Here is a 25,000-nt window from a genome sequence, read left to right as displayed (position 1 = left end):
TTGAAAGTCCGCCCGCGTGTTTGATTTCATATCCATAATATTCCACAGAAGACTTCCCAACACAATAATATTCAATAGAAGGCGTACTAACAAAATAATATTTTAAACAAGGCTTCCTAACACATAATATTCCATACAAGGCTTCCTAACACATAAAATTCTACAAAAGTCTTCCCAAAAAAATAATATTTAAAACAAAGCTTCCCAACACACAATATTCCGCAGAAGGCTTCCCAACAAAAAATATTCCACACAAGGCTTCCCAACTCAATATTTAACACAAGGTTTCCCAAAATCATATCAATAATATTCCACACAAGGCTTCCCAACACAATAATATTTTATACAAGGCCACCCAACACATAATATTCCACAAAAGGCTTCCCAACACAATATTTAACACAAGGCTTCCCAACATAATAATAATATTCCACACAATGCTTCCCAACGCATAATATTCCACACAAACCTTTCCAACAAAATACTATTCCACACAAGGCTTCCCAACAAAATAATATTTCAAACAAGGCGTCCCAGCACATAATATTCCACACAAGGCTTCCCAACACAATATTTCACACAAAGTTTTCCAACATCATATCCATAATATTCCACACAAGGCTTCCCAACACAATAGTATTTCACACAAGGCTCCACAACACAATAATATTTCACATAAGGCTTCCCAACACAATATTTCACACAAGGCTTCCCAACATCATATCCATAATATTCCACACAAGGCTTCCCAACACAATAGTATGTGTAGTGGGAACACGGGGGGGGGTATTTAAAATTCAGTTTTCCCTCATAAGTCCTGGAAACCTCATCGCCAGTTTTTGTGGCCCTAGGAAAAGGGTAATAAAGACGCGAACAACAGATTTAGGTAGAAAAAAAATGAATACAAAGATTGGGCTGGTGCATCTGCTACTAGTCTCTCGCTCCTAGCAAGGTTCAAAAGAGAGTCGCCAATCTGATAGGTCCTGAACTGTCGTCTAAGCTTCGGTCTCTGTCCCATCGACGAAATGTTACATCCCTCTGCCTGTTCTACAAGTATTTTAATGGTGAATGATGTGACTAACTGCAAGCACTTGTTCCCCCCCACGACGTTAACACCCTCGACAAACCCGACAGGCAGCTAAATCCCACCCCCACACAGTAGAGATCCCTAGATGTAAAAGAGCTTTCTACTCCAGTAGTTTCTTCCCCAGAACCGATAGACTTTGGAATTCCATTCCAGGTTCCTGCTTCCCCAACTGTACTGACATGCAGAAGTTCAAGTGTAACGTGAACCGGCATCTTGCTGCCCAAATCCCTACATAGTACCCCAGTAGCTGTTGCCCCCTACACCAAAGTGGCAATGTGCCTTGTTTGGGGTGAAAATGTAATAAAAAAAAGAAACTTTCTCGTATTATAAACTAATGACTATATACTTTGATAATAAAGTTGATGAATTTTGTAATAATGCGTAGACGATGCCATTAAAGTATCAGAAAACTGCATGACACAGAATACAAAGAGGCTGATTGCACTACGAAAGCATCGCCAAGATGAATAATACCGAAAGCAGCGAAACAGAATAAACACAGCGAGATCTAGGAAAACTCGTTTCCATTCACATTTCAGGGAATCCAACGTTAAAAGGAACCAACACATTGTAGCCTCAGTTGCAAAGCAGTAAAAAAAAAAAAAAAAAAAATAGAAAAGAACTTCAACTCGCCTATTTTTTGTTGTTGTTGCACAACTACATTTATTTCCTCACTCTCTCTTTACCGCTGAGACATCACTCACGTGATCGTCTATTCGAACGGTCTCTCTCCTTTTTATAGTTTTCTTTTTCCTTACCATGACGTCATCTCACTCACGGATCGGTATTTGCATATAGCCGTCTGCACTATGTTACAAGAAGACCACCGCCTTTTCTTACAGTGAGCAATCACTGATAATGTTTTGTGTGAGAATACCTAGTAAATAAGAAACGAAAAAGATTAATAATAAATAAAAATCCAAATTGTTATTTTTATTGATAATTCTGGCAATAAAACATTGTCGTGTTTGGCATTCGTCATTTTCTTTCATATAGATGCTCATCAATGGATATATCCGTGTTTATAAGTGGTAATAATAAGCGAAAATCATGAAAGCGTCACGAGTAAATTGAAATATTCAAAAACAGAAAACCACGAATCAGCAAGCAAAGCAACCAAGAATTGAATTATGGTTACCTCCCTTTGACAATTGGTGTCGCCAGTTTTGTTATTGTTATTATTTCTTTTCGTTTTATCTATTTCAAAAAGACTTTTGCTTTCTTTTGTATTTTGATGTATTTTGTTTCGATTCTTTTCTTTTTTGTTGAAATCTTATATATAGTAGAAGCCAACAAGAAAATCAATTTCAATACGTAGGCTTGATTTACATATATTCACGGCTTCCTTTGTTCTTCTTAAACAAACGGTGTCGATACAAAATAAGATCATAGTAAATAAACATCAGTGTTTATTTGTTGCGTAGGGTTTTGATTAGTTATTATTTGCAACGTTTTCTACATCGACATCCACAAACTTAAAAATAACTTCCAAGTACATAAATCGTATACTTTATTCCCCCCTCCATATATATATATATATATATATATATATATATATATATATATATATATATATATATATATATATATATATATATAATAAAAGTAAATTTGTATATATGTGTGTGTAATAGTATGAAAATATACTTATAACAAGCAAGCTATACATAAACTTTTGTTTTCGCGATAATATACGAGGTAGAACGATAAAATTGTCGCCCCCGGAAAGGCGACGTGATTCCATTTCCGTTTGATGAAAAATGTTTTTTTTTTTTTTTGCAGACCATTTACTAGTTGGCAAGTTGTATACAAATCTCAAGAGCGATAGGCGCCTTCTATCATGTCTAAAAGTGACACAATGTTAAATGAACAAGATTGGAGATGCGTCGCCGTACAACTCATGCTCTCTACCAATCCAAGTTATGAAAAATACAAATCCGGACGGTTCAACATGTGAGTGTGGGAAACAATGTTTCCGACCATGGTTATAATTTTTGTGTGGTTTCAAGTGAGAGCCAAATCATACCATCTCACATCTTCGAAGTCGGCTAGAAAGTCAACACGAAAGTGTGCCTGGATCTGCTGAAGAGTGTGGTGATCCTCTGGTGCAATCAGACAGCCGCTGCCAAACTCTGGGTCTAACAGCAGCACTCAGCGACAGTCCACAAGACTTGATTTCAGAAAGAGTGCTACGACTTTGTATTCTTCTCTCATTGAACCTGCTGAACCACTTCGTTTTGTTATACATCAAGAGCATCACCAACATGACCTCCCACTACACGAAAGCCAGCCTGATCGCACTCATCCGTCGAGTATTCGGCGAGCTTTCGCCGGCGGCTGTGGAAAAGGCATACTCCCAGTTCCGAACCCATATCGAGGTGGTGATTGAGGCTAAAGGCGGCTACATTGAATAGATGTCAACTCTACTACATAATCAAGTTACCTGAATTAATTTTTTCAATAAAAGTTTTAAAATGACGCTGTAGTGCTGTTTTCTTTAGGGCGACACTTTTATCGTTCTATTCTGTATTTATAACTATATTGTTCTTTCTCAACACACACACACACACACACACACACACACACACACACACACACACACATATATATATTTTAAATTTGTCTTTACATAAGCAGTAATTTGTTGCTACACAGTCATGAGCATATTTCGGTCTTCTAGTATTTAGTAACTAGAGACCTCTTCAGGCGGCAACGCTTATAATAATATTATAGTCAATAATTATATATATATATACATATATATATATATATATGTATGTGTGTGTGTGTGCAGATGACTGTCTGTGGTACCGGTATGTGTATGAAAGCGATAACCAGCCGCTATTTGCGTTTTTTGTCTGTTTCATTCATTTTTTTTTTTAATTGGATGTTTTATCTCTTAAAAATGTTTCCAAGATTATTACCACAGCTTCTTTGGACAGGTTTCTGAATCTTCTTTATTTTTTTGGATATTACTCCACCAGTTGATGAACCTAAATTTTTCTCTATTTACATTACAAGATATATATGAGAAGAATCTGTTTTAATCGTAATTTTCCTTGATATTCTATTCAAGATACAGATTAAAAAACAAAACAACAACCATAAATTCGATGTCTTGCTTTGGTCAACAATTATTAGAAAATAACATAATTCTTAATATATACATGAATATATATATGTCTACACCTTTAAGAACTGGGGTCTTATTGTTGAGCATTTTACATTCAAATGAAATAAGTCGGTAACTTAAGCCCACGTGCGCAGATCGTGATGTTAAAATAAAATGATCACTCTCGGCTTTCTTGAATGACATTTACACTTTATATAAACGGTTAATGTTGGGCGAGTGGTTTGTTCTTTGCCAATGGAGACAGATCGCTTCGTGGGTGGGTTCGAATCTCCCGACCAGGAGGTAATTGTGACTCTCTACACTGATGATTTCCGAAAAGATTAAACACTGGTGCCTGTGATATTCAAAAAACCGTAGTAATCACACACACACACACACACACACACACACATATATATACTTTTTAAATGAAAGCTTTTGCGTGTTTCTATTTATTATTTATTTGTTCACTTTACTATTTCGTTTACTTCTACTTTGTTTTCTTTTTACTGTTTCTTGTTACTTTTTTTTTTTTTTTTTTTTTTTTACAAAGGCATCACCACATTATCAAGGCCCAGAGGCCACTCAAGGATAAGGGTTAAAGAGTGTACAGTAGAAATTGGTCAATATAGTAATCATTAGTAATGAAAATTTGGTAAATTTAATAACTTATATGGAACGGCTCATCAAGAACTTATTTACTTTAGACTTGAACACAACCATATTGTAGTCAGCCGGAAAGCAGGAAAACGGAAGACAATTCCACAGGCGTGCAGTTCTAAGAAAGAAGCTTTGTTCATGGAATCTACGTTTAGGTTTAGCCACAGATAAAGAGTGGGGGAAATTATTGATAGTGTTTACAGCTAGACGAGTGTTTCTTGTGAAAGTTTGGCGAGGGGGGACCAAAGATTGAAGCTCAGTTGAACACTTTCCATGAAAATAACGATACATCAGAGACAAACTCGCAACATCTCTTCTGTGAGATAGAGGTTGCAAGGAGGAGAAAAGGACATCTCCAACGAGGCTACGAAGTCTATTTTGAACTCTATCAAGGCAGGACAAGTCCTTTCTAGCAGCTCCTGCCCAGATGTGGCAACAGTATTCCATCCTTGGACGTACCTGGCTCTTATATAGGTAGAGAATAGCATCAGCAGTGAGATATCTACTGGATCGATAGAAAGATCCCACCATTTTTCCAGCGGCCTTGGCAACAGATTTGATATACGTGTTCCATTTAAGATCAGGAGTAATGGTCAAGCCCAGAAGCTTGTCAAAACTTGAGGCCTCCTGAAGACGAGAGCCATTCATTTCAATTGATGACAAATGTGGATTAGAATGTTGATGATGTAAAGAGAGAAGCTTGGTTTTAGATGCATTAAAAGTAACCAGCCACTCCTTTCCCCATTGTACTACGTGCTCAAGATCAGAGGAGAGAGAATTGGAGAGAACTTGGTCGTTTACTGTCTTAGATGTGGTACCATAAATGGTAGTGTCGTCAGCATAAATGTCTACAAATGATGTAAGGATATGATTTGGAAGATCATTAATGTAGATCAGGAAAAGAGTTGGGCCCAGGATGGATCCCTGAGGGACACCGGCATTAATACTGTGAGCTTCTGATTTTTGCCCCTCAACTACTACTCTTATGAACCTATCAGAAAGAAATGATTTAATAATTGAGAAGACTTTTCCAGCTATACCATAGCTAGCGATCTTATGAAGTAAACCTTTATGCCATACCCTATCAAAGGCTTTAGATATGTCAAGAGCAATTGCTCTAGAAAGATTGCCACCGTCGAGAGATTTGCTAATCCTATGCGATATAACTGTAATGACATCTGCTGTAGATCTAGCAGAACGGAAACCATATTGAGTGTCACTAAGAAGGTTATTTTTGTTGAGATGTTTGATTACTTCTGTATTTAACACAGATTCTAGCAACTTACTCATGACGCACAGGAGACTTATTGGCCTGTACTGAGAGGGGGATGAGCGATCACCTGAATTCTTAAATACAGGGCATACTGATGAGATTTTCCAGGGAGATGGGAAACTATTCTCCTTAAGACAACGTTTAAACAGTTTTGTAAGTATGGGCGCTAATTCAGGTTGAAGTTTTTTGAGTACTATAATTGGAATACCATCAGGGCCAGTTGCTTTACTGGAATCAAGGTTTTAGATTAGCTTGGCAACATCACGTACAGATATACGTATATCACATAGCGTGTTTTCTGATACAGGAGGAAATATTGGGGGTTGGCGGTCTTGGTCGCAAAGGGTAGAATTTGCTGCAAAGTTCTTGACAAAGAGTTTGGCTTTGTCTGATGCTGACGAGATTACCTCAGGTCCATTGATAATAGTAGGGATGGAGCACACGCTTCTGTTCAGGATTCTGTTTGCTATTTGCCAAAACTGGTGGGAACCAAGCCGCTGCTCAGCTACTTTGGACTTAACAGATTGAGCATACAACTCTCTTGCGTTCCTTATTACTTTCTTACAATGGTTGCTGGCAGTCCTGAAAACGGCTTTAGTTTCCATACATCTATTACGTTTGAAGCAGTGGAAAAAGTGATTTCTGTGCGCAATGGCAGCAGCACATTCTGGAGAGAACCATGGCTGGCTGTTAGGTTTTTTCTGAAACTTTTTAGAGGGTATGAAATGGTCAATACCTACAATTAACCATTCAGTTAGGTCTAATACTATAGAGGACACATCCTTTTTAAACATGGAATGCAGAGGTAGATCAGATATAAATGTACGGAAGCTATCCCAGTCAGCCTTAGTGTATCGATATACTGTACGATGAAGAGGTACATCTGGGGACTTATTACATTTCATTTTTATCTTAATTGATACAACAGAGTGGTCGGAAGATCCAAGAGGCGACAGAACAGAAACTGAACATAGTTCAGGGCAAGTTGTGAGAAAAAGGTCTAGTAGGCTCGCATACTGGCCATCATTATCGGGCAAACGGGTAGGTTCCTGAACAATCTGAGTGAGGTCATAGGCAATGGAGAAATCATGACAGAACCTCCCCTCATCATCGGTCTTGTTTGAGTGGGTCAACCATTCAACGTTGTGAACATTGAAGTCTCCACATAGGTGAATGTTAGCTGAAGGATAAGTAGAAAGGACTTGGTCAATTTTCTCAGATATGCTTTGAAAGATAGTAACTCCACTGTTGTGGGGGCGATAGAGAGTAAATATAAATGCAGTAGTGTGAGCTAAAGCAACCCGGAAGCACATATAGGGTAAGTTAGGATCTTCCCTGGAGATGTCCCTCCCACATGGAAAGCTATCTTTAATATAGGCACATATTCCATGCCCATGGCGATCTTGGGGGTCAGATTTAGAAGTTAAGTTAGAGTATCCTGAAATTGCAAACTCATCTAGGGAAATAGCCTGTCCAATGCCAGTTTCACTTAAAAATAAAAGGTCTGGTTTAGTCTCCTGTAATTGGGTTTCAACCTCTGGAAGGTTAGAACGAAGACCCCTGATGTTGGAGAAGGAGACATGGTAGTAGGGGTCTACGTTGGAAGTTGGGGAACCGGGTTTAATCGTGTATTTTTTCTTGAAACTTGTCATGATGAAATTTTGGAATTTGTGGACTAGGTCGACAGATTTACTTAGAGCAGGACAGAGAGGGGAAATTAAGAGAGAAAAAGAAACGAAGAATTTTTTTTTTATTTTTTATTTGTAGTTAATGATAAGGTAAAGCCGTAACAATTACCCACTAGTATGGCATCGAGAGGCCCCACCAGAAGCTACTGCATGGTCCAGAATCCATTCACCAAATGGCAATACAGCAGCCCCAGTACTTTGCACCTGCTGATAGGACAGCCTCCTTAGTGGTTAATCCAAGGTTCGGGTCCCTGACTATCAGGCGGATAACGTCAGCCCAGACAAAACGTTTACCTCCAGCACCCTTACTAGTGACATGGCTACAAGGATAGACATAGAAACAGAAAATTTCCGCCATCTCAGCCAACTGTTCGCAAAAATACTGCCAACCTAGAAAACAGCTTTTTCTTCTCCCTTTGTCCGAAAAATCACTCATTTAAAAAATGAAGACTGAGGGACAAATAAGAAGAAGCGAGAGTAACAGGAGCTGCCGATAACGCATCCACAATGCGTTTTCTACTCTCCATTAAAAAAAAAAAAAAAAAAAAAAAACTATTAAGTATTGTACTTAAGTCCAACGGACGTGTTTAAGGGAAAGTATGGTGATAGATTCCCCTGACACGAACTAAAAATGAGTATAATTCGTAATTTTTGCTATCAACTCGGTGGATAAATAAACATATGTACGAGGAAAAAAAAAGGCTAGCATTTAATAAAACAGAAATACACAAATTAAATACTGAAATAAAATGGAGTTGTTAATATTTTAAATCTAAAATAAAAAGCATGATTGAAATCACTTATCTCAACAAAAACAATTCCGTCTCCAAATTGCAAACTGTGTTGAAAGAACTTCAGTTAGTAGCGTTCAAAACATTTTTTTTTTGAAATTAGCCGTTAATAGAAAATCGTGATTTTATTCTGAACTTAAGCTAGTAACGTTTTAAGAAGCTTACGATATAAAAGAAAAGGCTGATGGGGGGGGGGGGGTTCTTCCGAAAGTAAGTTGGTGCCGTTATAAGTAATTTCGAGATAAGATGGAAGCCGGTATTGGACTAGAAAAAAAGCTAGCATTTAATAAAACAGAAATACACAAATTAAATACTGAAATAAAATGGAGTTGTTAATATTTTAAATCTAAAATAAAAAGCATGATTGAAATCACTTATCTCAACAAAAACAATTCCGTCTCCAAATTGCAAACTGTGTTGAAAGAACTTCAGTTAGTAGCGTTCAAAACATTTTTTTTTTTGAAATTAGCCGTTAATAGAAAATCGTGATTTTATTCTGAACTTAAGCTAGTAACGTTTTAAGAAGCTTACGATATAAAAGAAAAGGCTGATGGGGGGGGGGTTCTTCCGAAAGTAAGTTGGTGCCGTTATAAGTAATTTCGAGATAAGATGGAAGCCGGTATTGGACTAGAAAAAAAGCTAGCATTTAATAAAACAGAAATACACAAATTAAATACTGAAATAAAATGGAGTTGTTAATATTTTAAATCTAAAATAAAAAGCATGATTGAAATCACTTATCTCAACAAAAACAATTCCGTCTCCAAATTGCAAACTGTGTTGAAAGAACTTCAGTTAGTAGCGTTCAAAACATTTTTTTTTTGAAATTAGCCGTTAATAGAAAATCGTGATTTTATTCTGAACTTAAGCTAGTAACGTTTTAAGAAGCTTACGATATAAAAGAAAAGGCTGATGGGGGGGGTTCTTCCGAAAGTAAGTTGGTGCCGTTATAAGTAATTTCGAGATAAGATGGAAGCCGGTATTGGACTAGAAAAAAAGCTAGCATTTAATAAAACAGAAATACACAAATTAAATACTGAAATAAAATGGAGTTGTTAATATTTTAAATCTAAAATAAAAAGCATGATTGAAATCACTTATCTCAACAAAAACAATTCCGTCTCCAAATTGCAAACTGTGTTGAAAGAACTTCAGTTAGTAGCGTTCAAAACATTTTTTTTTTGAAATTAGCCGTTAATAGAAAATCGTGATTTTATTCTGAACTTAAGCTAGTAACGTTTTAAGAAGCTTACGATATAAAAGAAAAGGCTGATGGGGGGGGGGGTTCTTCCGAAAGTAAGTTGGTGCCGTTATAAGTAATTTCGAGATAAGATGGAAGCCGGTATTGGACTAGAAAAAAAGCTAGCATTTAATAAAACAGAAATACACAAATTAAATACTGAAATAAAATGGAGTTGTTAATATTTTAAATCTAAAATAAAAAGCATGATTGAAATCACTTATCTCAACAAAAACAATTCCGTCTCCAAATTGCAAACTGTGTTGAAAGAACTTCAGTTAGTAGCGTTCAAAACATTTTTTTTTTTGAAATTAGCCGTTAATAGAAAATCGTGATTTTATTCTGAACTTAAGCTAGTAACGTTTTAAGAAGCTTACGATATAAAAGAAAAGGCTGATGGGGGGGGTTCTTCCGAAAGTAAGTTGGTGCCGTTATAAGTAATTTCGAGATAAGATGGAAGCCGGTATTGGACTAGAAAAAAAGCTAGCATTTAATAAAACAGAAATACACAAATTAAATACTGAAATAAAATGGAGTTGTTAATATTTTAAATCTAAAATAAAAAGCATGATTGAAATCACTTATCTCAACAAAAACAATTCCGTCTCCAAATTGCAAACTGTGTTGAAAGAACTTCAGTTAGTAGCGTTCAAAACATTTTTTTTTTTGAAATTAGCCGTTAATAGAAAATCGTGATTTTATTCTGAACTTAAGCTAGTAACGTTTTAAGAAGTTTTACAACTAAGGGCACTTTTAAGTGCCTGTGTTCTTACATATATAGGTGTGTGTATGCTCTTACATATCTTACGTGCAGTTCACTGTTATATGTTTGTGTGGGTGTGTGTTCTTATCCTTACGCCGTTTCTAGCCTTGAGAGTCTTCGAGACGTGTATGCGCCATGTATAATGCGTACATACCTGGTTGCCTTGGCCAGCGGATGATGCCTTCTTGGACGCTGGTCTCCATCTCGTAGGGAGGGGTTAATGCAGACAGATGCATCGATAAACAAGATGGATTTGAAGCCTCAATCTTTTATTTCAAGGCAAGCCTATCATAATAATGGTTGTCGGGAGAGACCTGAAATCTCCGATCTGCATTCCTTTGGCTTTTAAGGCGAGCCAAACTCAGGCATGAGCAGACATGAGCGCCACTAGCAGCACATGCTGGACGGTCACTTCCAAACCGCCTACGCCCTGCACGTCTCCCCGCAGTTGACACAAGCTAGTTATCGCAACATAGGATTATTTTAATGACGCTCATATCTGTATTAGCCTTAGTTGACAGTTTGTTTGTCGTTTTAGGCTACAGCCAGCCTTTTTGTTATCGAGATACACACTGAATATATATGTGTTTCTACGTATGTATGAATATATATATATATATATATATATATATATGTGTGTGTGTGTGTGTGTGTATGTGTTTCATTTTAAAAGATTATTACACGTGTTTCAAATTTGTCTCTCTTAAGATATTATTGTGATAAAATATTATAGTTTCGAAAACCTTGTGATTTTATATAAAAACATTGCAGGTCTGAAATAATATTGTAGCTGTGAAAAAAATCTGGGCGCCATCCTCTTATAAAAACTTTAGCGAACATCCGTCAGTGATTAGGGGCGGGGTTATATATATATATATATATGCATATATATATATATATCGAATTGGCATATTTAGGTAGCATTTTTCATTCAAGAAGACTTTATTAAATAAAATGGAGATACTTTATGATTTTCTTTTTTATTTTTTCGATTTTCCGTAAAATTTTGCTATGTAAAAATCGAAAATATTAATAAAATTTCTCAGTTATAACGAGCGTTTTCGATTCGACTGCGAATCATCTTCAGGTGAAATTCATGGAGTTGATGAGGTGAAAGTGAATGTGAGCGAAAATGGAAATTACTGTCAATCGCAAGCAACATCCAAACAAACTGTAAATCGGGTACCTTCAGTTTCTCCGAAAAGACCGGCCCAAACCACTCGAGTGAGCTCGTGACATGCAAGCAAACTTGCTCAGTTTGTAAGAGAAAGAAAGAGATTAGGAACAGGGAATAGGGGAACGGTGTTCAATGCCTCAGTCAGAAAACAAGGCCAAACACAGGGTGGCTTTTGTGAGTCGCTGATATTTTACTTCTGTGCCTGAGTAATAGATAAAGGAATAGTGGAAGCCAGCGATAGGCAGAGCCTACTTACTCCTTAAGCAATTTAGGTTTGTAAACCGGGGAATTTGTTCGAATCATCGGGTCTACTTTCCACCAGTTTTAATATCAAGGTTTTTCCTTCTCCTAGATGGATGGCCTGACAAGAGCTATAGGTCTTTCACACCGAAAGGGGTAATCATGCGCCTGGTTTCTACACCAGGTATTTCCGTCCCCCCGCCCGACATAGATAAAAACATTGGGTATCTTACTTTAAAGTTTTGTTCTATTCTAAATAAATAAGCGTAGAATTGGATATAAATTCCCCTCTAACATTAAGAAAAAATTGTGTATCTATTAAGTATTGTGAGGGAACTAATCTGTTTTAGTAATTAATTTGTTTTAAAATAAATGAATAGGATATTAATAATGAGTACCTGGATATGTAATAAAGTACAAAGCAAATAAACGAAAGAAATGGTGGGCTTATATTTACATGTAGAGGTTTCGAACCTTATGCCACATTCAGCTTTCATGTCATGTAAAATACAAACTCGAAGATTAATACATGAATAAAATATATGATTAACAACACGAAAAATGATAACGTTTGAATGTTTTGTGTATAACGGTCATCGTGAAAAGATAGAAATGCTAAAATATTTCTGGTTGGGCATAGAAAAACCGCAAACTGTTTTATTCAAGCAATCGTGATTTTTCGACGGGTTCTGTTAGTTCTTATAAAATCGTCTTACGGATTTCCTGAGAAAATAAAGTTCGAAAATTACTTTTATTTATTTATTTTTTTTTACTCTTTCAATGGCGCCAGTCGTAATGGATATCACCATTAGCCTAATTCCCAAGAATTTCCATTTCGCTGTGAAGATAAGAAATTTATATAGTGCCCCCAGCTCGCGTTACCTCACTCTCTACCGTATTTTTGCAACCACATCTGTTCAAATCAGCATCAATAGTCTTGCTAAATTCCATCTCATTAGCCCATGTTCTTGGCGGTCCAACAGATTTGGAATTAGAGTTTTTTTTTGTAATTCTTCGCAAGGCAGGTAGTTTTTATTCAGGTATGCTGTGTGGATAGCAACGCTCATAATGAGAACATGTAATAAATCTGTGTTACTTAGCCTTTATCATGTTATTTTGTTTTATTTAATAAGAATTTTTTGCTACGGCCATCATGACAATTTCATAACCCTATAGATCTACTAGTGCAGCATTATATCTATTAACAAATATGGCCGCGGACACCAATAAAGTGTTGTTGACACGTTAGTAGTAGCAGTGGCGAAGCAACAGTTGTAATACTTTATCTCTTCCTATAAGGTCAGAAATGCGTAGCAGTCAACATTATATGACTGTGGCTCTTCATGCACGTGTTGCAACAGCGCATATTCGTTTTGACTTTAATATTTGATTCGATGTTTTAAAAATTGCGTTTCGAATACAGAGTATAAATCTTCTTCCTACCGATATTTGACAAAAAGAGAGAGAGAGAGAGAGAGAGAGAGAGAGAGAGAGAGAGAGAGAGAGAGAGAGAGAGAGAGAGTGTGTATATATGTGTGTATGTGTGTGTGAGAGAAAGAGAAACAGAGAGAGAGAGAGAGAGAGAGAGAGAGAGAGAGAGAGAGAGAGAGAGAGGGGGGGGAGTTCTTCGAAATACGGTTGCTTTCTTCGCAGACGAAAATTGAAGAAAACATCTATAACCATGCTTACTATTTCGCCTTCGTTTTCTAACGCTACCTCATTTGACACGTTGACTCAATTTCTAATCGTACTTCCAAAACGATCATTTCCTTCCTACGTAATCTAATTTTGTAGCACAAATTTCCTTATGTGTGTGCATATACCACAACGAGGAAACAAATATTCAAACATCAAAACTTACTTAATACTGAAATGTTATTTATTTGGCAAATTACAAAGTGAAATGACCAAAAAGTCCTCCGCACAACAATCAGAAAATTTATATTTTCATGGTACTTTTAAGCTTATTTACTGATCGCTTGCATCTTTTCTGGCACTGTTTTAATTTATATCTTGATAGTCTTTTTAGTTACGAGTTGTTGTTACGCATTTGCTTTTGGTGAAATTTTTGCGTGATGAATTTTTAAATCTATTAAATCCAAATGTGTTCAATAGGATTCGCTCTATGATATTAGTTCATCTATTTCAGTACTTCAGATTCATTTTAGTATCTGAACAGCTTTAAGATATGATTTAGATGAATCCATGACCAATCAAATTCAGTCAGATGCAATAAAAGCTTGTCATAGATGTTCTCGTCCACAACAACGTCGATTTCGACATCGTTTCCAGAAAGGCGATTTTCACATTATTTCAATGGGAGTGCAATGCATATAGAATGTAATCGTTTTCGAGAATTCTCCAGATGTACAAACAATGAATTTGAGTGAAAAATTCAAATTTCCGTGGCGAATACCATATTTTCAGTCACCAATTTCTCAAGTGTTTGTGTTCTCTGGTAAATCTAAATTATTTCTGAATGTTTGCAAACCTCAACAATGCTTATTAGAGTTTAGATGTCACTTTAAGCATTGTTACGCATGCTTTTCGCTGATTGTAGAAATCTGGAAATCTGTTGCGTTGTTGCTTCTCATTTTTCTGCTGCACGCCATATTTTTTGCTGCCTCATTTCAGTCTCCAGATTGTTTTGTGATACATAACTCGTATGTTGGTTCTGTTTCATATTTATTTAATTTTCTCTTCGAAAATTCAGCCAAAGCTGCAACGTCACATCGTCTATTTACACACAGGCTCCTTCAATCTTTGACAGACTATGAATACTCACGTAGTGGTGCCTGCGCTTGAAATTTTTGTGGCAGGAGGTGCGCAATCTACAACCACACTTCTCCTAAATCAACATTGTTAAATACCAGTGGCAAGTAAAGTGTATGTATAGGACGACTGGAAACAAATGCCGAGATAAGCGGGGAGCGCCTAGAATTCCCAAATGATCAGCCATATGGTACTAACCAGGCTCAACATTGCTTAACTTCGGTGTGCCAACTCGATTATACTGTAGATCATCCATTTAATTGTACACAAAATCACTAGGGGTGACTATTTTTACGTCCGTGTTCATATGAATCCGATAAAGAGGCTCTTGGACCACCCTTCTCGCAGAGCCACGCGACTTAAACAGTGCCGATTCAGGAGAGGTGTGGTTGGGAATTTCGCGATGTTTGCCTCACAATTTATCGCACAGCTACTCTTACAGGGAGTATCCATTATATTTCGAGACTGAACGGGGACTTCTACTTCCACTCCTGCTACACTAACTACTCTAACTTAAATTCTTTCGTTTTAAGAGTTCTCGATGCTTTATTATTTTTAGCACAAATGTAAATTTTCAAACCGAATTCGTGTATTTTTTTTATATTCATTTTATTTTGTTCACTTGAAAGTTTTGAATAAAATGCACTCAATCACTACCACAACTGAACATTTTTTTCGTTTCTTCTCGCGTGTGCGTAACATCAAACACATCTATGTTTATGAGTAATGTTTATATTCAACAGCTTTCTTTTTCTGAACTTATTACAACGAAACCGCCATCATATAGAAGACAACATGGCGGTTTTTAAATACAGTGTCAATAAATTCCTGCCATAATTTTGTTCATCATATTCATCATTTAAAACCCTCTCATAATATTCTTTGTCATTTAATTAACAATCTATTTATTTCATTAACTCGTTGAGTTGCTTGATAAGTGACGATTTAGAGTGTTTTATTTTCAGAATTTAAATAAATAGCTACCATTTAAAAGTCTAATAAAGAAACAGAAGGCATTATTGTTCTTTTTTTTTTTAAATAAAGTGTCTCATAAAAACACGCAAATAAGAACAATGATCATATTTTATCATTTATAATCTAAATTCGGTTTAGCAAGCTTATATACAGGCGTATTGATCATTGTTGTATATTGTGTCGGTCGTGTTACTGCGAGATTTGATAGGATCAAGGGAGTGATAAATCTCATTTTAAGTTATTATTTTCCGGTAGATAAATTATGGGTTTATTGTTGCTTGGAATCTTTCCATTTTTGTCTTCGTTTACCGATAGATCACCGCTTATCAAGGAGCGAGAGCATTAGATAATATTTAAAATGATTGCTGGTTGAACGTCGTCGTCACGACAAGATTAGAAACACTATGTAGAGTGAGTAGAGAATTAATTAAGAAGACTTGACTTTTCATGAGGACGGCTCGACAAGTATTTGTTTACATCAGACTTGCAGAAGAGCATGCTGTAATCGTTAATGCCAAAAGCTTGTAGTGTTCTGTGGAGTCTGAATGACCACAAGTCTCCCTGGATTTTCTAGTGTTGCTTATACCCCCCTTCCAAAGAGGAGGTATAATGTATCACCAATAAAATAAATGTTTGATATTGAATGCAAACCAGCACACTATAACAGCACAATTTAATCAGATCTCGTAGTCCGCTCATCTTGTGACTATGGCATCTGAAATTAGTTTCACAACACTATTAAAAAAATGACGAGAGAAGGGCCATTTATAAAACTGTTTATATCGTCTTCCTTTCTCTATCAACGATAAGAGAATATATTTTGGGTCCCAGACATCTCGGTTAAATTTTTCCCGTTCAGTCAGCCATAATCGAATAAAGTTATTAAGCAATTTTCATTTTATTCCTAGTTAGAATCTCATATAGTGGGGATCGAACTTCAATAGTAAAAAAGATTGCTATTTAAAACTAATTAACATAACAATTTTATCCGTTGTGTCAGGTGATCTTTATGTACGAGGTGAAAAAATTATATAATAATAATAATAATAATAATAATAATAATAATAATAATAATAATAATAATAATATTTATTCATCTATAAATCTCACCTGCTTGTTTAAATATATGTATGTATGTATGTATGTATGTATGTATGTACGTTTGCCTAAAAGTTCCGACAGAGACGACGGATTTTCACAGGATCCGTATCCTTTTAAAGCTCGACCCTTCCGACGACAATTATCGAAAAATTGACTAAAAATTAATTCCTTCATCCTTAACTGGGCACTTTTTTCCAAGGAGGAATCACTTTTTCCGCCGATATTCTCGAAAGTCATCCCCTCTTTTCAATTGCCTAGCCTTAATTTAAACATTCGTCACTTCCGGTTTAACGATAGACGTAATGGCAAAGACGTTTTTTTTTTCACATTCTTTTGTTCGTTCACGGTACGGGTTCGAACCTATTTGCCTACTACCACCATTTTTTTTAAAATCAAAACACTCGGGAAACGCCGGATACTTAAGCTAGGTTTTAATATAAGTTTGATCTGCATGGCCGAATAAAGTTGTGAAAATTCAATCTTGTACCTTATGCTGTAAGAAAGCTAAAAGCTTATAACGTTGCCAAAGTCAAGGCTTTCTTGGGATTGGCAAGTTACGAATAGGTAGAGAATTTCATCTGGAGTTACGTACGAAAGAATGATTTAACCATTTTTTCTAGCAACCTTAGTAACGGGCAGGATATACGTCTTCCGTTTTTGATTTGGAACGAAAGTCAGTCATAAGAACTTATAAAAACAAGGGTGTTCGTCAAAGAATGAACCATTAATTCTTTGAAATTCTTACATAGTTTTCATAATCTAAGTATGGTTTTTACTGTTTTGAAGTATGTTTGAATTGGACTATTAAAAGTATAAAAGTGTCCAACTACAATTATTTATGACAATGGCTATGACAAGAGAATATTCTTTTCATTATTTTGACTCTCAAGTATATATTAGTTAATATCTTATATGTTTTTATATAGAGTGATGTGGCTTTTGGTTGATTAACTGTGTGTGTGAGTTTACGTATCTGGGCAACAACATAGTTTCCACAGAGAGAGATATCGAAATTCGCATCTAGCAAGCATGGGCCGCATTGGATGGACTGTGTTCAGTATGGACTTCGGGACTAACTAACAAACTGAAAAGGCAGTTCTTCGGGGCAGTGGTAGAGTCTGTCCTTGTTTACGGTGCTACAAACTGGACACTCACCAAAAGATTGGAAAGAAAACGAGACCGCACATACACCCGTATGCTACGAACAGTATTGGCAAAATCATCGCACGAAGCAGCAACTTTATGGCAACCTACCTGCCATATCTAATACCATCAGAGAAAGACGCCTACGATTTGCTCGTCATTGTCTGAGGAGCAAGCATGAAATTGGTGAGTGCTGTATTGCTATGGAGTCCACAACACGGACGCGCAAGTAAAGGACGACATAGATCCACGTACATCCAGCAAATAGCACACGATGCCAACTGTGAATCTGAAGATCTGAGGCAGCAGATGGAAGACAGGAAACTCTGGAGAGGAAGAGTCACATTGGTCAGGGCAAGGAGCCCATCATGATGATGATGAACTGTGTCGGATATATACGCGAAAGTATAAAAAATGATAAGAATATTCTCTTGTCACAGCCCTAATTATGACAATGTCCCAACACGAAAACCTCAACTAGTACTCAGTAATAGTTTAGCTATATCTACAATTTAGATATCGAATTAATGATCTGATTTCAGTGCATACTTTTGTAGACATTCTGTCGACACAAACGTGTGCATGTAGACGTGTGCAAATGATGACGTGGTATAGAAGTCTGGAATAAAAGAAAGTGTACAGTCATTGTATTCAAAATGGCTTCTTTCATTTCAATATGGCGTTTATCCACTGGGATGAAAACCAGTGAAGAGTTACGTTGAATATTCACATGATTAATGTCCAACGGCAGTTATTATTCTGGCGAGAAAATTCTGACTATAAATCGTCGATATTATCAATGCCCTCTTCGTGTTGATGTATTTTGATTTGTCTTCACTTGCTGACCGGTGAAACTGGCGCTGAACCATGAAAGGTCCCGAAAACATGAGCCATCTTTTGTACTGCAGACAGACACAAAGATGGCGAAAAGGAAGATCATATGTCCAATTTGCGGTAAGACTTGGCCAATGAAAATATCGCCTCAAAGCGGCCATATTGCTTCTGGGCTAATCTGTTCCAATTATTCGTCCTTATCATTTTTTTCTTTCTTTTCTTCTAAATATCCTATTTTATTTTATTTTTTTAATTTCGGCTTTATTTGCACTGCATTTTTTTATTCTGTCGCTTTCTTTTTTATATTCATATATTTGCTCTGTATATTTCTTTCATGAATTCTTTTTCTTTCTTTTTTCTTTGCGCATTCTCTGCCCATATGTACTCATTCCATTAATGGTCAAATTAGATAAAAAGTCGTTTTACATGTAAAAAGTATCCACCTCTCCAAAGCAATCTAGAATACAACTAAAAATTTCCATAGTCTAAAAGTATTCCTCGTTCTTTAACTGAGTACAGAACATATACTACAATTTGGATTATTTAACACTGATCTGCAGCTAATATTTCTGAATCTTTTAAAATCTAGTGTGAAGCATCATTATGCAGATTACTTTCTTCCCATGGTATTCGTCCATGGTTTCCACCAATAGTATAGAGAAACAACTATATTTGCACTTTATTGCTATTAAATACTTGAATGAAAAAAAATATATAAACATTATCAAATTTACTCGAACATATAAATATAATAATAAATAATAATGCAATGGAGTAACGGTGGTTAAGTGGTTACCGACGCGGACTGATAACCTGTGTGTTCCTTGTTCGAATCCAGTTCGTGCACAGAGACACTTTTATTAACCTCACATTGATTTGAACAGGAGGAAATAGAATGTCATGAGGTTTTATTGCAGTTTCACGCTGTCACCAATCACCAGTGAGATCGACAAATGGCTTTATCCTATAGAATATCGAGACTTTTGCCTCAAATCTACGATGCTGTTATTATTTTGAAAAATTTGCTTACTTATTTGCTTTAATATGTTTTGATGATTTAAAGCAATCCTGTAAATCATGTCGCAAATAATGAAGGTAAAGTATTATAGTTATTTACAGCTGTTTCAAGGAAGAGTTTATTTTGATTCATCTTATGAACTGTAATTATTTTTAAACGCTAGACTATCTTCAAAGTAAAATGTCCGTAAGTGATCAACAGAAACACAATCGACAACAATATCCTCCAAAAGCTACAACCCCCCCACAAGAGTAGATTTATTGTCAAATAACTCAGTGAAACTATTAATATTTGAAAATTACGCTTACACCGCAATACACATTATCAATATCCAAGAGTCACAATTTCATTTTTCAGAAGAAGCTTAGCCATACAAAGGAAATACATCAAGCGCAAAGGAGGTAAATGTCATTTTTAAACATTTGTATTAGAACGTATATTTTTACATGAGCAAATATTTCTCATATAAATCATTCATAAATCAACGTATATTGCTGTATATAATTTATCTTCGAACTATACGTATGTATGGACGTAACAATCATCTATAATATAAATCTCACATGTCTGTTTAAATGTATGTATGTATGTCTGTATGTTTGTATGTTTGCATGTCTCGCATAAATTTTCGACAGAGGCGACGGATTTTCAGGAGATCGATATCATTTTGAAGCTCGACCCTTAGGACCACAAATATCGAACAATTGGCCCAAAACATTAATTCCTTCGCCTTCAACTGGGCACTTTTCTAGAGAAGGGTCGTTTTTTTTTTCGCCGATATTTTCGAAAGTCATCTCCTCTTTTAGATTGTCTAGCCTTAATTTAAACTTAAGTCACTTCCGGTTTAGCAATGGGCGCAACAGCTAACGTGTCACGTTTTTCTTTTTTTCACTTTCTTTTCCTCCTTCGTGGTACGGTTTTCTTTTTTTTTTGGCGCTCGCAATTTTCATGTTTTTGTTTTTTTTACTCAACCAGCACCCTTACACACACCTCCACTTACTTTTCCGCCTTCGCGTCACAGATTCGAGCCTGCCTACTACAACTTTTTTTTTGCTCAACACACACCTCCAAATACCCGGGCAACGCCGGGCATCCAGGCTAGTATATTTATAAATACGTATACGCATAAAGCATTATATACTAGCTGACTCTACTAGGTCGTTATCGGTTCGCGAATGATGAAACAGTTTTCTCTCCATTTTCTTACGAGATGTTTACATCTATTTAGACTTCTAAACACCCAACGTTATCAGTATCTATCTATCTATCTATCTATCTATCTAAAAGTGACCTTGTCTGTCTGTCTGTTTGTCTGTCTGAAAAACAGTGCCTACCAAATTACTCTTTCAATTTTAGATCTACAGACTTAAAACTAAATATATAGGGGATTTGAACCTGTTGACCAAATTCCATTTGGTTCTTAGCCAGTAAAAATACCTGTCAAGAGACCAAAAATTAAAACAAAATTGGAAATTAGTAGGTGTAAGTCAACTTAACGTGTTATTTCTACGCATGTGCAAATATACATCTATATCTTTAACAACGTAAGTTTTTATATGCGTATGAACTTAGATCAGATGATAGCAAATAAGAATGTAGAGCTACATGTTTCGGTTTCGATTCTAGCTGATGACACGCGAGTCATATATTTTTTTAAAATTTTGAAATCACTACTATATATTGGGAACAATATAAATGATCCATTGGCTCTATGATAACAAAAACTAAACCTGCATCAATCCAAATATATTTAAGCGTATTTTATGACCGGGCAATGCGGGGTGGCCTGCTAGTGATTTATATGTTTTCCATTCATGAAATGAAAAATGTGTATACAAAAGAGTATATAATTTATTGATAGGTCACTCTTCAATCCGATTTTTATTTTCATATAAATAATCATTTTATTTAGTGCAACTCTTTACTCATTCGAAAGATGGATTACGAAGCAAAGACAGCAAGGATGCGAAACATGTACAGAGCGCAAACAATAAGATGACTATGACCTGCACAGTGTCTGAGAATGCAAGCATTACTGGTTAATCAGCGTAAGCAGCATAGGATATTTAGTGAACTCCTATACATGGTAAATAAAAGTAAACTATATGAATAATTACAATAACAAAATGCGAGCATGAAAACTAATATGGTTAAGCTTAAACATGTAAAAGTAAAGGACTAGTTGTTAAAACTGGAAAAGAAAAGGACAAGATATTCTAGTAAAAAATATAATAAATTTATAACTTAATAAAATATTGCAGCATAAAGAATTGATTATATAATGTTTTACAAATTGTATTAAAAAAATTCTTAATGCTGCAATATTTTCAGTTATAAATTTATATTTTTTACTAGAATATCTTGTCCTTTTCTTTTCCAGTTTTAACAACTAGTTGCTTACTTTTCCATGTTCGCATTTTTCTATTGTAATCCATGATTTTTCCAGGCTTCCAATAAATTCACTTGTTCTTTGTTTAATTTCAGTCTTATATTTTGCCCCCATAAAAACATATGTAATAACAATGTACGGCACTTGTCTGCTTTCAATAAAATTCCCCCAATTATTCCCCTTTCATGCTTTCATTCTCTGTGTTTCACTTATTACTTCTCTTATCGCGACAGCAGTGAATTAGTAGCAACAGTAGTCGCTGAGGCGACGCGGTTGCTATGGAAACGTCATAAAAAGCGCCACTCACCTTCTTATATTTTTTACGATTTTAAACACCAGAAAATTCATAACTTTTTTTTTACTAAACGAAAATTCAATTTTTTTTCACAATGTACCTGAGAAGGTGATCTATAAACTGTAATAATTGTTTTAGATTTAATCGAAAAATATATGAACGGTGAAGTTTTAAAGCAGTTCTAAATGACTAAAACGGCCACTTAACCATATATTCAAAATAAACTATTCCCCCGTAAATTTTTTTCTTTTTATCTATAAGAAAGAAAAACTATTTTTGAAGACCAGAATTTTCGATTTTCGAAAATTATTTGCTGAGATTATATTATTTCCCTTGACCGGTGTAACGTAAAATATTCCCCTGTAATTTTTTTTTTATCTATAAGAGAGAAAATACAATTTTGGAAATCGAATTTTTTTCGATTTTCAATACTTATCGGATGAATTTCTGTACAAAATATAACAAAGAACACCGCCAGAAATATAAATTACCTTTTGTGTGAAATTTACAAAAGATAGGTTCAGTTGTTTCGAAACCTTTGAGAAAGGAACACACACACACACACACAGTGACTTTTATATAAGTTTTGATATATATATATATATATATATATATATATATATATATATATATATATATATATATATTTGCTCCCTTTCTTGGGTTGAGCACATTGGAAAGTGATAACAAATTACCATTAGCGTATGAAGCGATGCTCTTTGTGTAAACAAGTTGAGCTTAGGTATTTTGGACTATGTCAAAACATTGTCAATTCACTGTCCGATTAGCACAATGGTTGGAAGCTCCGACTGTCATTTGGGCGATCGTGTTTCGATCCTGGCTTGAGGTGGTTGCTTGTCTAGCCGCACTGATGAGCTGTGAAACAGTGAAACAGTACTTTATGTGGATGACTATAATGCTCCCTATCTTGGGTGTAGTACATTGGGAAGTGATATACAAATTACCATTAGCCAATTAAGCGATGCTTTTTATGTAAACAAATTGAGCTTAAGTATTTGGACAATGTCAAAACATTATTAATTTACTGCCCGCTCAGCAGCAGCCGATTAGCACAACGGTTGGACGCTCCGACTGTCATTTGGCCGATCGTGTATCGATCCTGGCTTGAGGTGGTTGCTTGTCTAGCCGCACTGATGAGTTGTGAAACAGTACTGTATGTGGATGACTATATATTATATATATATATATATATATATATATATATATATATATATATATATATATATATATATATATACAACGCGATACGTGCGAGATAGACCAGAATATGGGGGTCCGACTTCGAATCTCACTATATTCAGTCACTATGATGAATCGGAGACAACGAAACACGTGTCAGTGGATAATTGTTACTTCTCTTATCGCGACAGCAGTGAATTAGTTAAAAACAATACATATGCCACTCCCCATTTGGGGGTACCAAATTGGTCAAAGTTGCATTTCGGTAAAAAAAAAAATGCACTTTTGTATAAAGTATAGTATAATTGAATTCAATAAAAAAAAGTATCGCAAAAAAAGTAAAAAAAGAACAAATAAACAACATCTACATAAAACGCGATACGTACAGCAGTCATGCGAAATAACCCAGTGGTAGATGTTTAGGCTTTTTATCATGGGGTCCCGATTTCGAATCTCGCTAGATTCAGCTACTCTGATAAGTCGTAGACAACAAAGGACGTGCCAGTGGATAATTATATTTTAAAAACAATACATATGCCATTCTCCATTTGAGGGTACCAAATTGGTCAAAGGAAAAATTATTCCCAACTCACATTTTGGTAAAAAAAAAAAAAAAAAAAAAATACACTTTCGTATAAATAATTGAATTCATTTAAAAAAGTATCGCAAACAAAAACAAATAAACAACATCTATTTTTCTCTCTTTGTCTCTCTCTTTCTCTCTCTCTCTCTCTCTCTCTCTCTCTCTCTCTATATATATATATATATATATATATATATATATATATATATATATATATAAAGAATATTTAGGTCAATAATTATAACGTTAGGTGCATCATGTATACGGCATAATCACGTTAACAAACCGGTTCCCGTTAAGTCATCGAAGTTAAGCAATGTTGAGCGCAGTCAGTACTAACTGAGTTACCATTTGGGAATTCCAGGTGCTGCATGTGCTCTCCGCATGGTTTCCTGTCGTCCTGGACTTCTTACGCCTGGGCTCAAGCAATGCCGATTTAAGAAAGGTGTGGTTTGTGATGCACAACCCTTACACAATTACACGCACATCTACTCATACATGGGTTATCTGTTGTCTTCGAGACTAAACAGGGGCATCAAGTTTTATCGTGCGAAAACACATTTTTTTTATATTTAGATAAATGAATACTAACAGAAGCTTAGCATACAAATAAATAAATACTACGCATAAAGTGAAGATCACCGGTTAACCCTTATAGT

This window comes from Euprymna scolopes, chromosome 2 (assembly GCF_053919585.1).
Source record: "Euprymna scolopes isolate OS-2025 chromosome 2, ASM5391958v1, whole genome shotgun sequence".
In the NCBI taxonomy this organism is placed as follows: Eukaryota; Metazoa; Mollusca; class Cephalopoda; order Sepiida; family Sepiolidae; genus Euprymna; species Euprymna scolopes.
The sequence above is the reverse complement of the archived record's forward strand: the minus strand, read 5'-3'. Positions refer to the sequence as shown.